The following is a 17,817-nucleotide window of genomic DNA, read 5'->3' on the forward strand; positions in this document are numbered from 1 at the left end:
TTCATACTAAGCTATCAACATTTCAATATAAAACACACCTACCTTCTTTGTAGCAGCAAACCTAGGTACTCATTAAAATTGATGTTTTTAAATATGACAAAATCTGACAATTTTCAGGGAATATTTTTGTTGAAATCCAGCCAGGTAAATGGAAATTCGCTAAGTCTGCAGGTTTGCTGAGACGAGGGTATTTAAAACAATTGGCATTTCTAATTATGGAAAAACTTGTGAAACCACCAAACTTTGACCTTTTGTTAGATGCAAAATTAACTTACAGCCCAACGACAAATGGCATCTAAATCGACTTGGAATCTAACTCGGATTTGAAGCACTACAATCAACTACACATATAAACATGCATATAAACGTATTTTGCCTTCAATCCTCTTAACGTATATTTCTGCGTAAACTAAATATAGGTAGTAAAACGTTTCATTGCAATTCGATGGCATCACTTAGCCTTTACTTCTCTCTAGAGACGACTGGCCGGAATACTTTATGTAGCTTCAGCAGGTTGGAAAAACCGCTTAACATAGATGAAAAATAAGTTTTATTACATAGAAATTAATATTTTTGTTCATTCAAACATTATCTTTTATCCATGAACAACCAACAGGGCACCATACAAAAGCTAAACCATGACAGGAATATAATTATAGTTAATTTATTTACTTAAAACAAATTTGTTCATCCTTTCAGTTAATTATAATCCGATTTGGTATCTCCAAGTGTTTAAAATTTTATAAAATTAATATAGTAGTAGTTTACGCAACGATCGCGTAATGATAGTTTTGAAAACACGAGTATTTTTAAACAAGTGTCCTAAAGTGTATTTGTACAAGTGTCTTAAAAGCTAATTACGAAAGTTGCGTACACTACTTTACCTACGAATGTTTTTTTATACTAATAATCATTACTGATAACGTCTAAGAGGTTACGTTTCCATTTTTATCCTCTCATTGCCACTGATTATGATTCAACGACTCATTGTCCCTACAGCACTCATTGTATAATTAATTAAATTGGCCTTAACAGCTGATAGTGTTTGAAGCGTTACAATTTTATTTTTTTTCTCTTAATCCTTGAACATCATTGGTCCAAACTTTTAGTGTAAAGCTCTGTAAATGCTGTTAGGTAAGTAAATAATAACATTAAGTGAATCTTTACAAATTTTAAGAACTGAATTGAAAAGGCGAGTTAAAAACGATCGTAGATAAAATAACTAGCTTAAAATAAGTTTCTACAATAATAAGGCTTTTAAAAGTTGAGAGAGTTTTAAATGTAACTTACCTTCTTCGTTGTTCAACAGTTATCAATATTTTTTTCAAGATATGTAGACCAAAGGCTTTAAGTTAGGTTCTAAACAACCAGGTAAAATGCATTTTGGCTTAACTAAAAGTCTTTGGTGTTTGGATGGATTTGAACCAGGGACGCCTGTACAAAAGGCTCGCGATTTATCTACACATGTCAAAAGATTATGTTAAATTATTAGTCAGGTAAATATGTTTCACAATATGGATATCTTACTTATAATGTACTAGCTGTACCCGCGGGCTTTGCCCCGCTTAACTTCATAAGTATTCGCATGGCTCAATCACGTCCTGGTTGAAGTTCGTTCGCTACGCTCACTCAACTTCAGGTTGGAAATCGTTCGCTGCGCTCACATGTTTTCAGGTTAGCTCGTTCGCTACGCTTACTCGCCTCCAGGTTGATGTTCGTTCGCTACGCTCACTCACCTTTTGGTTGCAAATTAGCGGTTGTCATAAATTGTTTGCTAAAGGTTTTTATGTTTTAATTTAAGGTTTTTACATTGGAGAATTTAAACGTTGTTGACTGCACAGGTGTGCTGCGATTGGGGTTTAATACATTTGGACTTATTAAAAAGTAAAATAGTTCTCTGTGCTGCACTCTGTAGTAACACTGTGGCACTATTTCAAATCATGACTAATGCTAATACAGAATGTTGTGATTATTCAAACCTACAAAACAGTTGGTGAAAGTAAACATCTGCTTTTAAATTATATTTATTTGTAAACATTGTAGATCAAAAAGTCTGACATTGGCCCACTTAAAACCCTCTGGGGCAGAGCCCTTTTGACGGATCTGCACCAAACTTCACTCGAACCATCCTTGAAAGATGCTTAATAATGCCTGAAAGTTTCATTACAATCTGTCGAGCGGTTTCGGAGTCCATAACGTATACACACACACACACACATACATACATACATACATAGTTCCTCTTTTATAGATATAGATTTCAAAATCCTATAACAAGCTTGAACTCAAAACGACTCACATCAACTGAATTGTTTTGAGCAAAAGCTAATAAACCGGTAATATTCTTGTAAAAACCAATACATTGTCAAGTATGCCAATAGAAAGATTTTTATGATTGTTCAAAAATACAAAATGTCTTCCCCGAAACTTTTAACAGGATGTTGCCAAAGTAGGGTTTCGAAGGCGCAGTCTGTAGAATCTAATGCAGCCAATCAACCTTTCCATGATCAAACGATATTCTTCCTTTGAGTCTGGCGACTGTGCCTCCTGACGTGTACAGTAAGAACCGAGAAGCTTGGTGAAGAAATACACTTATGAACGATGTTATTCGTGGAAAAATATGAACTGTTCAAATACTTATTATAGGCCTGATTGTGTAGTCTACTACACACACTTTGAACACACACACAACACATTGATTACTGTACTGCCACTCAATTTGAATGTCATATCCAAATTGATTATTATTAATCTACCGTTTGTTTTAATGTTTACCTTAGGTTCTTGAAGTTTTATAAATACACTGTCGATTTTGGCCACAGGGTGTGGAATCTTCGGAGTTTAACTAAAACTATAAAGCTGCATTCTACTATTAACAATGGTTTCTGGGTCATGTTGGTTCTCTGACTCAGATTTTAATTTCCACTCCGACTGGTTTTGCCAAGGGGTTGACCCTCAATAGCGACGCGAGCGAGGGTTTGGAACTCTGACACGAAGCCAATTCGGACTGGATATTTCAACCTGGCCGTGTCAGAAAACCAATTCGACAGTTTTCTAAGTCACTGTTTTTTTTTTCATAGCAATTATCACCAATACATTTAGTGCAACTCAGAAGATGCTACACCCTGTGGCGAAATACATTATCAATTGAACTGCAAGAACTCAAGACAAACAACAAAACATAAGGTAACTTAGTTAAAAGTTTTGCGAACTGGCTAACACTACTAACTTTGATTATCATTCAGCTTAAATAGGGACACAATTATGCGTATTTAAACTTAAATTGGAGTAAAGGATGAGTATTAAAAACCGGTAAATGGCCTCAGTTACGGAGCTTCGGACGGGGGTTCTCCGGGGTTTACTTATTTTGAAAATCAATTATCTGGATTTTAGTTTAGTGCAATATTTAGCTAAATTGTTGAAAAAGTAATATTTCTATTGTTTGAAGATTTTAAAATACTACTACTAATTAGTAATAATACTAATTTGAATTAATATTGATTAATAATGAAAATAGTGCTTCGCTACTAATTATTAAACTAATTACTCTAATGCAGTGTTTGAAGTATAATTTATTACTTTTCATGTTTCCTAAGCCCGGGTATTACAAGGCAAGTAAAATTAATTACCAGCAGATGACAAATGGCTTGTACATGATCAATAGTTTAATTTAGCGATTTCTAGCGCTACAAAATATTTTTATGGTTACTTTAATTTGAAAAAATACAATTTTCATCTGACCAATTTCTTTAACACACTGCAATGAAATATTTTGCAGATTTATAGACATAGAACCGGTACAGTAAGCTTTTCGCTAATTCTATATCGAGAAAATATTTAATTTGTTTTCTTTCCAGCCAGAAACGGTTTTGTGAGGAACAGTATGTTTTCATAATACAATCTTATCACAACTACTAGACCAACTATAAGTGGCAACTATGGCTAGGGATTAGGGACAATAAATTACAAGGATACAAACAGAATGTTATTAAATTATTACAAGTAGCCGGCATTTTATTGATGGTATCCATAAAATCTTATGTAAAACAGTTCCAGTGATACAATTATACGTAACCAACACAGTGTATTAGGATTAAGTTTACAAACATAACTGAGCCCGAAATAAACTTAAACAATGTATTTAATATAAAATTGTCCACAACTAAAGCAGTATCCACCTACAAAAACGCGGTTAACAATTGCTTTCTAGTTTATTTACATAACATTAAATATGCTAATGTTTCTCAAATATTTAAAAGAATACATAAACGAATAAAGAATTTTGATGCAAAAAAATGTGGTAGAAATTTGTTCTGACTTAATCAAGTTCGAATAACAATGGCAGCAGTTTTTGTGTGCTCTGTTGAAGCCCGATGAAGACAACCACACAACCTATTGTTTGACGAATCAACAGTTCTGACGATATTGTTGATGATCCATTCCACATGTCGTGTTAATATTCAGTTCTGGAAGGTAATTCGTTATAGCACGATAGTAGGACAGGCTATCTGTGTTTCAATGTATTACAATGTTTAAGTTGACTTTCAGAGACACCATGAACCGCATTTGTAATGTTATCTAGCTAAATAAATGAGTTATTGAATTATTGAAATAAAGAAAGATAAATTATGACTGAAGAAATAACACACAGTATTCGTAGCGTAGCAATATTGGGTTATATGTCGTGGTAATGGTAGTATACAGGGTGTCCACAAATTATTACTACAACTGTACACAATAGCATTGACTATATATACCTACAGTAGGTATATATAGTCAATGACAATAGTTAGTCATAATGATATTTTTCAAAGAAAGATTTAGTTTCTTAGCTTTTTAGATAATTGATTGTATTGGCCGTATTATAATGTGTAGCATAATTTTACTCAAAATTTATACCTATTATTCATATGAATAGATTCGGTGTCATAAAATTGACAGATTTAATGTTTGGGATTGTTCTATATGCTTCCTTGTTTTCCCGACTCCACCCTGTGTGATTTATTCTTATAGGACGAATATAGGACATAAAATAACGGGCAAACATCTCAGTTGATGAACTAAGAGGGACAAGAATGGACGTCTTTCACTACGATGATTCCATCTTAATTCCAATTCCCTCAATCCATGGGTGATATGAAATTCATTTTGTTTTTTTTTGTTTTTTTGTTGAAATCCTGGAGAAATGTCCTATATTTGTCTCTTAGTATTTACCGTAGTGTTTAATACGGTAGATTCTGACTTTTAAATAACCCAATGGAAATAAATCACAACTACTTATTTTTTACCTTGTTCATTAAATGTCAGTCAAAATATTTTTTTCAGGCCACAGAACCATTTTTGATTAACAAGCTCGGCAACAACTATGAGTAAAACCTAACTATACAGGGTGAATAAAAAGTCAAGACAATATGACAATATGACCCCCCTCTAATATTTTTCCAGGTAAATATATACAGAGATATCCTTTTAGTGGTCGAGCAATCTTAGCAGGAAGTTTTATATTATCATTTTGAAATTTTTGAGTGTCACCCCAAAAGGGGGGATTCGGGGGGCAACTAAAATATTTTAAATGTAAACCCCCTTTAAGTGACACCTCATTTTGAAGTGTTTACAAAAAATTAAAGAATGGTGAAAACCAGAGCTCGTTATCTCTTCTCTATCCAAAATGGCAGCCAATATTAACAATTTTACCATTGATTTTCCACAACATTTGACGGGCTACCGTTTTGGATTGAGAAGGGATAGCGACCTCTAGTTTTCACCATTCTTTAAGTTATTGTAAACACTTCAAAATGAGGTGTCACTTGAAGGGGGTTTACATTTAAAATATTTGAGTTGCCCCCGAATCCCCCCTTTTGGGGTGACACTCAAAAATTTCAAAATAATAAAATAAAACTTCCTGCTAAGATTGCTTGACCACCAAAAGGATATCTCTGTATATATTTACCTGGAAAAATATTAGAGGGGGGGGGTCTTGACTTTTTATTCACCCTGTAGAATGACCAATACAACTAACACAGACAGAATACTTCTTTCAAAAGTAACAGTATAGCTTAAGCAGGGAATTGTACTTATGTTTTGTGTACACCCTGTAACTGGGAGAGACAGACCGAAGGAGGGGGGGGGGGTTGTCTGCCACAGAGGACATTTAACATTAGTGACGTCTAGAGGGATGGAGAGAGGGGGGCGTTCAACTCTAACTAAACCGTTCACAGAAACCCCACTATTCTCTCCCTTTAGATTGGTAAAACTTAAAACTACACAGTACACATGACAAGTACATGTTTAGACTTTAAGCATGAGGAAATCAACAATTTTTTTTGTTTTAAAATGAACTATCTAAAAATAAAATTAAATGCTTGAAGTGTAGAGGTTGAAAATGTAAAAAATTTAAATTTTCCACAAACTGTATTATTTGAAAAAGTAAAAATAGATTTGCATTTAAAATTTTATACATTATCTCAGAATAGTAACAATTAAGTCCATAAAAAATATGAATTTCAAGCAAGTGTTCTGAATTACAATGTTTAATGAAAAACCCCTAATTATATAAATCCCCTCGTACGTTGCATGGGATAGGATATCACATGGTCCAAACCGCTAATATTTTGAATATTATTTTCATGCAATTGCCATTTTTTTTATCTTTCATACTAATTGCAGTGTCCCCCGCACGACGGACCTTGCCATATAATTTAAAAGTTTTTTTTAAGAGTTTGGCGACCTCTTTTAACCTTGCATTTGCCCATCCACATAGACTAACTGCCCGTGCGTGGAACAATTGATTTTATAATGGTGGAACTATACAGCAAAGCAAGGGGTAAGCCGGTACAGTACGAAGGTGAGCTGGACTGATAAAATGTTTACCTAACCCGCCATGTTAAACTTCCCTATCCCAAGCGTGATGTATACAACTTCCTTACTTCTCGAGTGATGTAAAGTATCAAAAACTCACTCGGTGATGTAAAGAAACCCATTTAAATAACATTGAGTGCTTAACTTAAATAGTTATTTGTGTAACTAGTGGTGAAAGTGGCACTTTGCTGCACACGAGAGCAATGTTTACGCACGAGCCGCAGGCGAGTGCGGAATGATCTCGAGTGCAGCAAGGCCTTTTTCACTCGTGTTACACATTATATTTTTCCTACAGTCACTATAAAGCATATAAATAATTAGTCTTTCAAACACTATACAACACGCTTTTAGGTTCAGCTGGCAACACAAATGGTGCCCTAGAGAAAGTAGTACCCGCGGTCCGTATCACTCCGCTATTTTTCCTCGGCAAGTAATGTGCTCCGCGATTTGAGAATATAGTTCCGTATGTTTTTGTAATTTGAAGTGGTTTCCGCGCCTAAAAAGAATGCTTTAAAGGTATTTTCTTGTTTATTAAGATCGTAGGAATGTTTTAAAAACGTTGAAAAGAAAAGTCCAGAAAGTTCAGAAATACCGAAACTATAAACACGAAATGACAGGTTAAATCGTAGTTATAATAGTCAATCAGCTGCTCATGGTATTATTATCTTAAAGTGTTGCCAACCTATTTCCAAGCGTACACGGATTACGTGCATAATAGAACCACGCTGTTTTGTGTTGTTTCGTTGGAATCCTGATGTGCGGCAAAGTATAAACCGTACGGCAAAGTATAAACCGTACAGCAAAGTATAAATATGCACCAATTAGCAGCTTTCTGTACTATAAACAGTACAAGGAAGCCAACTTTGTCGGGTGACTGTAGGAAAAAATATAACTCTATGGAGCCAACGACGTTCAACGCTAGAAATCAGCTGTGCGCTTGAATGTTATTGTTATGCTTAAAAGTATTTTCCTAACCTAGCTTTTACAATTTTGTTACTAAAAGAACGTTACTGATAGAAGATCAGTGAAATGGATAATGAAAAATATTGTCGGGTCAGGTAAAATCTTGTACGTTACACGTTACGCAAGAGCGTGTTTACATCACTTAGGTAAATTATGCAACTCGCTTCCGCTCGTTGCACAACCTTCACCTGCGTGATGTAAAAACGCTCTTACTACACTTGTAAGGTAAATAGCTATTATGGTAGTGATCAGGATCCGAACCCACATTGTTGATGTAATTTTTGGTTCAACAAAGCATCTGGAGTGTATCAAATAATGTGACATCTTCAAGCATATAAGAGAGAAGGCGAACAAAGGAAAGGTGTCCTATTGTTTGAAGCAATACAACTTGAATGTCAAGATAAATCTGTCTTTATTTTTTGACATTCCGATAAACTCTGTTGACTTCAAACTTAAAGAAATAGAGATAATTAAATCACAGCAGAAAGACAATTAAATCATATTGTTTAGTTTTACTATAGATTAAAGAGTAGATCCACTCTTTAATTTAATACGTTCTAATTTGTCACTACGATGAATTATACCGTATACATCTCAAATATAACCGTTTACAACCAGTAAAACGATTCATAAAATAAAATATTCCATCATTATATTTTAATGTGATTTGTTCATTTAAGTCAAACGTGATTTTTAGTTAAAATTCACAGAAATTTTAACCTATTCTTACATTTATCCAATTTTGTCTTTTAAAGAGTTATCGTCATTCCCCTAAGACATGTGCTTTTTTATATTGGTCTATCCTTTCACTGTATATAGCACAATCAACAATATTAAATCATTTACAAATATTAGTATATTTAAAAGGAACGTGATTTTACAACACATTAAAACTGTACTCCACACATTAAAAAATAATTAAAATCAGTAAATTGGATTAACGAATTAATTAATTTGTTTTGTCTGAAGTTGTTACATGACGTTGTGTTTTATCCACTAAAATAAGTTTGCAAAATAATTGTTTGATTTCTCAATATGTTACTATTCTCACTTTCCTGGCATTGTTTTGTTCATTTATCACCCGGAGTGAGGTAAAGTAGTCGGCTAAGTTACAATTTTACTTTGCTCTCTATTTTTTTCCTACCAAAATTACACCTAAAAAAATAGGTTGGATAACTTCAATTTTGTAACAACCAAACGGAAGTAAGCTAGATTAAATTAATTCATTAATGATAACCATAAAAACAAAGTTTTTCTTTAGAACAAAGTTAAAGTCATGAATATGATTAATAGGTATTTTTATTGGCTGAATGTTGAGGTTAGCGATGACTTTGTTTATCACGTCGCCACAAAAATACTAACCTCTATGTTAATTTATTAAGCACAAATAGTTTTTTGTTTTTGGTTAAGTTTAGTTTTTCTATCATCTGTAGACAAAACATAGTGTAAAGTCAGTCATTAAGGTGATTTTTACCCAGAATTTTTTACATTTTTCTCCCATTTTAAGAAAAGTGATACTTTGCTCATTTGTAGTAAAATTTTCATTCCAATTAAAATATGTTACCCTTATCCTATAGAAGACTAACTTACAAAAATAATTTTGCTTACCGTCATTTACCATCACAATAGTTTTAGAGACAGTTCCTTTCATTGCAAACTGAATTGATTGCAATTTAGAAGTCCAAGCTCTAAATGCCAAACCCAAAAGAAAATAATCTTTCCACCCGCAGTGACTAAAAACATGAAAGGGAAACATGTTTACAGTTTGTTAAGGTTTTAATTAAATGTAACGTAACAACAAATTTGGAAAATATTGGTATTGGACAATTTTAATTAAGAACATGGATTGTAAACCATGGTTTCGTTAACTATATTATCTTACGCAAAGAACATATTTTGTTTTATCAAAATTAATTACTTTATGTAGTAGTTAACACGCTTGTAAACTACATTCAAAATGTAAAGTTAATTTAAAACAGATTTTGAAAATTTCTCATACACAGGCATGTTTTATTTTCATACTTTTTTCACCCGGTAAAATTGTGTGTTTTTTAAATTTTAGTACCTACATAATTTAAAAACTCAGACATAATTTACACTGTCTCAGTGCGGAATAAAAACAATTTCGCTTGAGGCATTGTGAACAGTATTTTATATTAATCTTCTATAAAGTCATTGTTTTACGATAATTTAAAGAACAAATGTCAGCATAATTAGGCAAAAATAATAAATTTATGTTGTTGCACTACCTATGTCAAAAGTTTCATTAGATCAAACAAAATATACCAATTCTAAATAATTAATTGTGTATGCGTTTGATTAAATAGAATTTGGAATTTGACAAACTGAGATTATAATAGTTTAAAAAATGAAGTAACTATCACTGAAAACACTGGGATGCACTGAATTTACTTTTTGGCCCTCAAGATTTTTTTATATAGTGCAACAGAAAATGTATAATTCTTTAAATGGTAACGGCATTCAAACTGTTGTGTGTTATTAGTTGTGCAATAGGATCGTAACTATCTAACTCGGTTCAATATTCTAAGCTAAATCATCTGTCAAGCCCAGACGTGGTCATTGCTTAGTATCTCCTTATCAAACTACTGTCTGTATCAGTGGTGGACAATACAATAGGAGTTTTATACCTTCAATCGTGCCTGAGGTGTTTTATTCCCAAATTCCAACTACTCGTACTATCCGGAAGACAAACTGTGTTTAAATAGTTTTTAGCTTTATTTACATCTTAGAATGCTCAAAAACCGCGTTGCACACTTTAGCCTATGACTAAATGGCTACGGGTCAAAATATCACATGGATAAATCCATTAATGATTTGCGGGATTTGAACTCGGGACCTCGGGCACGAAGCCCAGCGCTCTACCACTAGACCAACTTGCTCTACCTAAATAGATATAGCAACGTTGAATTTACCAACATTTGCAGTATTTGGCCAAACAAGAACTCAATAAACCCCCTCTGGATTTAAGGGATAAGTAGTTTAAAAGGGGCTTGTTATTGTTCAAGACAAAAAGTCCTTAAGCTACAAAAGTTTAGTACTTCTATCGACTGGAAAGCACACTTTTGTTGTCTCCAATGTCACACGATATTAAATTACATACGTTATTCCAAAATATTGAGAATAACATTAATTACTACTTTCTTCTTCAATGTTGATGTACGTAATGCCTTCAAATACTTAAGTGACCAGACATTCAAGTTGAATTGTATCCAGTTTGAGAACAAAATTAAGAGTTGACCTGAGCCTTCAACAGGGCATGATTTTGTTGATTACCGATCTATATGGTTCACAACAACTTTTCACCGAGTGTAATTAAAGGGACTGAAACAATTCATAGAGAAAACCACATTATTTGCTAAACGATACAATCTATCATACTATCAAAAACTAAGAAGAATAATTTTATTTTGATAGTAGCTCACTAGTGAAGAGAACTATTGGACTATATTCTATTTTGATTTGAAAACTTGTCCCTGAGTGATCCATATGGGTGGGAGAGTACTGGTTTATAATATTGTCAATGGCAATTCTCAAGCGTCAGGGTAATAGTCGTGTTTATGAAAGCCTGCAAAACGATCATGAGAAATGGCGATGAATTAGAAATTTACTTAAACCAGAATAAAATTAAAATCTTTGTGTTCTATTATATGTGCTTAGACCAAAACTCGCTTCATAACGATTTTTTTCTCCGTGACTAATATTATTTCCTACAGTTACCTGACAAAGTGGGCTTCTTTGCACTGATTATAGCAAGCCAAGTAGCTAATTTCTGCATTTATTTACTTTTGTCGCAATCTTTTTTTCCGCATTCCAGTATTCCAACCAAACAATACAAAACTGTGTGATTTTATTAGAAACGTAATACGTGAACGCTTGAAAATGAGTTTGGTAACACTTAAAGATACTACGAATACGATCAGCTGATGCAGCGTTTCCCATTTCGTACAATGCTTAGATTTAACTTAACCTAAAAACGTATTGTATAGTGTTCGAAAGAATAATTATTTATATACTTCATAGTAACTGTAGGAAAATATAATAAGCAAAGCGAATGCAAAGTGCCACTTCGCACACTAGTTACACAAATAACTATTACTTTGTAACTAACTAACCATAAGTTTACCAAGCATGGAAAAATTGCAAATTCATAAGATTCACTTCCCCGATGTAGACTACGTTTTTTAAACATTCTTGATTCTAACAGATTGATCCACTCTTACAGGATAGGCTTTTTATTTTAATTTTTCAATGTGGAATTGGAAAAGAGTAACATAGAGTACATACTTCTAAAACATCATGTAAATTGATGAAAACTACAATGACTTTATAGGTTAGTTTCTTTGTGTAAACATAAACGTCGTAGTAGCGAATTCAGCAACAAGCCAATTTTAGAACACAAATACGTGACAGAGAGGTGCTACAATCAATCATCGTCAGAGTGTACTTGTACATGACACTCCCAATCGGGTTGTAAACATAATAATATATGTAAAATCACTCAGCTCATGTTAATCGTATAAAATAAGAATCATGTAATACTTATTACTACGTCATTCTAGTTCTACAGCCAACCTTAATACGTCTCCCACCTTGTTATATGTTAAACATACAATTTATGTAAAAACACTCAGCTTATAATGCCACTCAAAATATCAATCATTACAAATATTACTTTTATGGTCTTTCCACATAGTTCCTCATCCAATCGTATACATCTCCCATGTTATACACACAATCATTTAGCGATATGTGTTGATTGCGATATTTAGCACACGAGCCATCGGATATTCAGGTTATGAAGCCAATCACAAATAGAGGCAATTATTCAGTTTAATCCAGACGCGACGTATTTATTCACGGCTACAAAAAAAATATTACACTTACCTTGTAATAGAATAATTTAACAAATTAATTCAAATTACAAAATAATTTAGCAATAGCATGTGATTGCAGATGTGTATTTGATGGTAATTTAACTATATTTAGAGAGTAGTGTTGTAAAGCTATGTTATCACCAAAGTATACAATAAATACATTTCAGGGGACAATAACAAAACTAGAGTGAGTCGAAAGTCAATTAAAATAAATCATGATTACAGACAATCACTTATTAAACATATTTGTCACTTTTCAATAACTTCATCTCCACTTATCTCTTCTACGCATATATCCATTAAATAACATTGCAACTTTAAGGAACCTATAAAACCTAAATTCCAATAGCGTAGTTTTGATTTTAAAGTTAAGGCTGAAAAACTAGTTAATTGAACCTAAATTCGATATGATTTTAGTATCTTATTCTTAAGAACTTTTCACAGTATGGACGTTAATCTAAATGTTTGTAAGACTACAAACTATTGCAGTTAATTGCAATCAATTGCTCGTTATATCCAGATATATACCAACCCTACAAATTACCTTTAAATATTTTATCTTTAACGTAAATCGCTATCCACCCCAGAGGTGTCTCAGTAATAAATACAAATCTACATATCCCCTTCAGGCACCTTGATCCCATACTTGATTTGGATATTTCCCTCTCTTCAATATAAAAGACATATTTTACATCTTTTTCTTTCATTTGTATTTCGTTTTTACTGGGAATACTGTATCTATATATCATTAGGTTCAAGTGGGAGGACATCTTAGGCTAATTTAAATATGAAGACGAATAGATTATAAGTAAGTGTTCATTTTTTTTCAATTCCGAACCAGTATGGTAGGGACGTGCTATGGCATTTAGATACCATATCAGGTCTTATTGGTGAGTAGCAATTGGATCAGATGATAATATTTGTAGTATTCAAATTTTGTTGGGCATTATAGTACTTTTTATCGGTATTTTGTATTTCGTTTTGTCAATGTATATCCGGGATGTGATGATTTTTTACGTATTTTGTATTTTATTTTATTTTGGTCTGTCTATACTTTCGCTTTAATACTGTCTATTTTACTTCAAACGGATTGCATAGATTTCTCACTGATTAAGGCAATATTTTTGAATGTGCCATTACTGCCTTTGTAGCTGTTTTCGCATAACAATCAATTTTTGGTCGCAGATTCGGTTCTGAGAAAGGCAGTAGCTTTAAGAAGGTTCGAAACTAGACCCAGCTTTTCCTGATTATTAGGTTTTAAATAAATGGTCCTGACTGATGAAACAGCTGATCGTAGTCAGTAACAATGCTTATGTAGCTTTGTAATGTAATGTTGAGATGATCTATGTGTTCATCTCAACATTCTACACTCATCCTTCACTCATGTGGGTTCACTCACTATGTGGCGTCCCCATCTCAATTAGTAGTTTTTTGTTTGTTTATTATTATTTTTTTCCTAGGACGCTAGGCACGAGCCCGGAATTGTTTTTCATATTACTTTAGGCTAGACCTAGGTGTTATGGCTTTATTACTTAGATAAAATCCATTGGTGATTTGGCAGGATTTGAACCCGGGACCCTTGGAACCGGAGTCCCGCGCTCTAACCACTAGACCAGCTCGCTCCCTCCAACCTCAATCTCAATGTCATCTCAATTAGTAGTAATAGTAATGTATATCATGATTTGTTTTCAAGTTATAATTGTTGCATATCTTATATTTTTATTGATAAACCCGAGTGTTATTTATTTTATAAAATATCCAGTTTTACTGTTAGTGTCAGACTGAAGGTGTTGCGTGGGTTGAGACGATGGAGTTTTCTCCTCTCTGTTTGACTTGTAATGTCTAAACTCGTGAATAAACTCACAAAATGGCACTCGCTACACTGTAACACCAATTGAAATCACACCTTCTACACTAGAAACGGGCAATCTTAAACATTCAATTATCCCTTAATAACAATGCCAGGTTCTATAATCGTGTTCTCCAATAGAATGCGTTAAACAGCAATATCAATAGAAATAGAAAACTAAAAAAACATGATAGAAGAACGCGTTTAACTATTGTATCACCTAGTAGTATATTTAAACAAGTTTTTTCCACTTTCAAGTATAATATTTTATAAAACACAAATCTATAACTTAAATAAGAATTTCTACGATCGTTGTATTCAATTAATAGAATAAAACAATAAAATATCACTGATTTAACATTTACACTCGATCCTCAAAATAATCAATAGAAGATTTACTTAATTTAAATATATTTTAAACAGTGCGAATTTGAAATTATTGCATATTACAACATTGGAATTATAACATTATTTGAAATCACGTTCTACGCTTTTTGGGTCTAATAGAAAATAAAAAAAATAACTTAAATACATCTCTTTAAAAATATCCAAGCAATGCTCGTAGTAATCGATACAATTTTGAACAATACATTTACAGTATGTATTTTTTATACTCTTGTAGTATTTATTAGAAACAGTACAGTTTCACTAATTGAAAATTCACATTCTACCCTCATAAAAAATCACAAATCAAAAAATCTTGCCCAAAAGCTGTGGATTAATTTGTCACCAACATAAATACAAAATCAAATCATGCTTCATACGATAGTATAAACAGTCTAATATTCAATGTCGATTGTAAGAACTACAAAATATGTATATTTACCTATTGAATTACAGACCAATGTCAATTATACTTAAAAAGTCAAAAAGCCATCCCCAATAATCGATTGATTGTTTCAACAATACAGGTTGATGAGAAAGCGGTTGTAATATTTATCTGATCATCTATATGAGCATATCGCATGACTAACGTATTATGTCAACCTGTAACCGTTAATTTGAAAATATTTTTGCTTTGATTTTTATCATAAATAATTTCACTTATTATTATTTATTTTCCTTATCTCTCTGTATAATCAAAATAGTATAAACATCGTAGATTACAAGGGTTGAATATTGTTTTTTTCATATGTATCACTACATCTCAGAGAGGAGAGACCCGTTTTTTAAAAAGGGAGGAACCTTGACCTTACTTGTTGAATATAGAAAATAATAACGTGTGTTAACTGCAGAAAAATACACAATAGGCAATTTCTTTTTTATCATACTGTCCGGAAAACAGCCGTTTTTAGTTCTCTAAATCGTCCGCAAAATCATGATTTTTGGGTAACTTCAAATGGGGAACAGAATAAACAAGGTAAATTTTTCGATTCGCTAACCTCAAACTTTTATCAGTGCATTATGAAAACGCTGCTAATCACCATGGAGATGAATGGATTACACAACGATATTTAAATTATGTTTGTAAACAACCGAAATGTAAACATTGATTATGATTTTGTATAACCTCAAATTATGCGGTCTAATTTTGTAACAATTATGAGGTTATTTCCACAGAATTATGAAAATAGTGGTTCATCACACGGGGCGAAAGTGTCTTTTTGGTACTTAATCGTATTTCCTCGCTTGTAAAACACGATTGTGAACCAAAAAGAGCCACTTTCGCTCCTAAAGATGAAAACTACTATTTGACTTAGTTTTCAAAAGCTAATGCTAGTTATTCGTATAAATTCCTAATATTCGAGGGGACCTGAGCGCAAAATGCTCAGTTTAGGATACAAAACTTATTTCTGAGGCAAAATTAGTCCAGTACAGTATCGATTTACCTTTTAAAGATCCTGTTTTTTAAGACACTTATTAGGTACGTATAACTAATAATTTACAATACATTAGTTTATTTTAGATCTACACTATAAAGAGTGATTTTCCTACCTCCATCAGGTCACAGTTGTCATAAAAGTAACTTTTTAAAAATACATAATTATAAAATGTTTAGTCTCTTGTTTTACAATCTGTGGTTAAATATTCAACTGAAGAAACAGCTGTTACAATTTTCGTTTGAACCGTTATAAAGAAAGAAGGTTAGCGTAGCTGGATCTTTGAAAATATACTCTAGAAATTAATTAAACGTGAGGGGGGTGAAGCCTTAATAGAAAAATAATTTTTTGATTAAAATTCGCAGGTGCACTAGATCATACCATATCATACGCTTTAAAATGACACCTCAATCGTAAAAATCTGTTATGTTGGGCAGCTGGAAAGGGACGTAACAGGGAAATTTCTCCGTATTAAGTTTATAGATTACTATTATTATCTTTCATCAAAAATGTTATTTCAAAATAGACCACTTTTTACCTTATAATAACAATTATTATCAATTGTAATTAAAAGTTAGGTTTACTGTGTTCGATTAATATATCTAGCCAATTACGTTATTTAGTGTTGAATATACATATGGTATACATATATAGTACATATATATATATACATATAGTATACATATAGAATATACATATGTTGAATATACATATAGTGTTGAATACATATAACAATTCCTCTTTAACCATGGGTACCTAAATCTATACTTTACAAGAGTCTATTCCAGATCGGAAGACAACAGACGATAACCCTATCAATTTCCTAATGAATGGTTACTTTGAACCAATGTTTGCTGATGCATTGCATTGAACGTGAACTACAAACGGAAACAGTAACGATCCTTCACAGCAACTGTCGTTTTTAAATTATTATATAGCTTGTTTTACGTTTGTCGATTCGAGTAGTCAAATCAAATCATGTTTATTGTCACAGTAATTTTAGCACAAATGTTCAATAAATATTACCAAACAGATTTAAAATAAAAACTCAATTCAACATTGCAATATTGTACTTAATTTTATTTTTACAACAGAACAATTGCAGCACTAAATTTTAACTTAAAACACTTTAAAATAAAAGAGTGATCCGCAGGAAATAAACCTATATTAACCGCCATTGTCTATGCGTAAAATATAGCTGTTAATATTTCATACCCAGGGTCGAAAACCATTTCGGTCCGTGATACGAACGCTATTTTTCAACACACTATACCCTATTACCACTATTCACCACAATAATAATGCACACTGATAGTCAACACAACTACAACTTGTGAAGAAATAATTTGAGGAATGAGCAAAAATAATAATAAACAGTTGCTAGGCAGCAGTGACAGTAAAACAATTCTATTGCAATGCTACACTGATTTTG

At 32.5% G+C, this 17,817-nt stretch overlaps 1 protein-coding gene across 1 annotated transcript in view; it reads right to left on the reverse strand.

Annotated features, from left to right (window-relative positions):
* Positions 1–17,817, reverse strand: part of LOC128992103 (uncharacterized) — a 78,998-nt gene that overhangs the window by 35,464 nt on the left and 25,717 nt on the right. The window lies entirely within an intron of this gene.

This window comes from Macrosteles quadrilineatus, unplaced genomic scaffold (genome assembly GCF_028750875.1).
Source record: "Macrosteles quadrilineatus isolate MER2022 unplaced genomic scaffold, UCM_ALF_1.0 Scaffold_4__1_contigs__length_99947679, whole genome shotgun sequence".
Lineage (NCBI taxonomy): Eukaryota > Metazoa > Arthropoda > Insecta > Hemiptera > Cicadellidae > Macrosteles > Macrosteles quadrilineatus.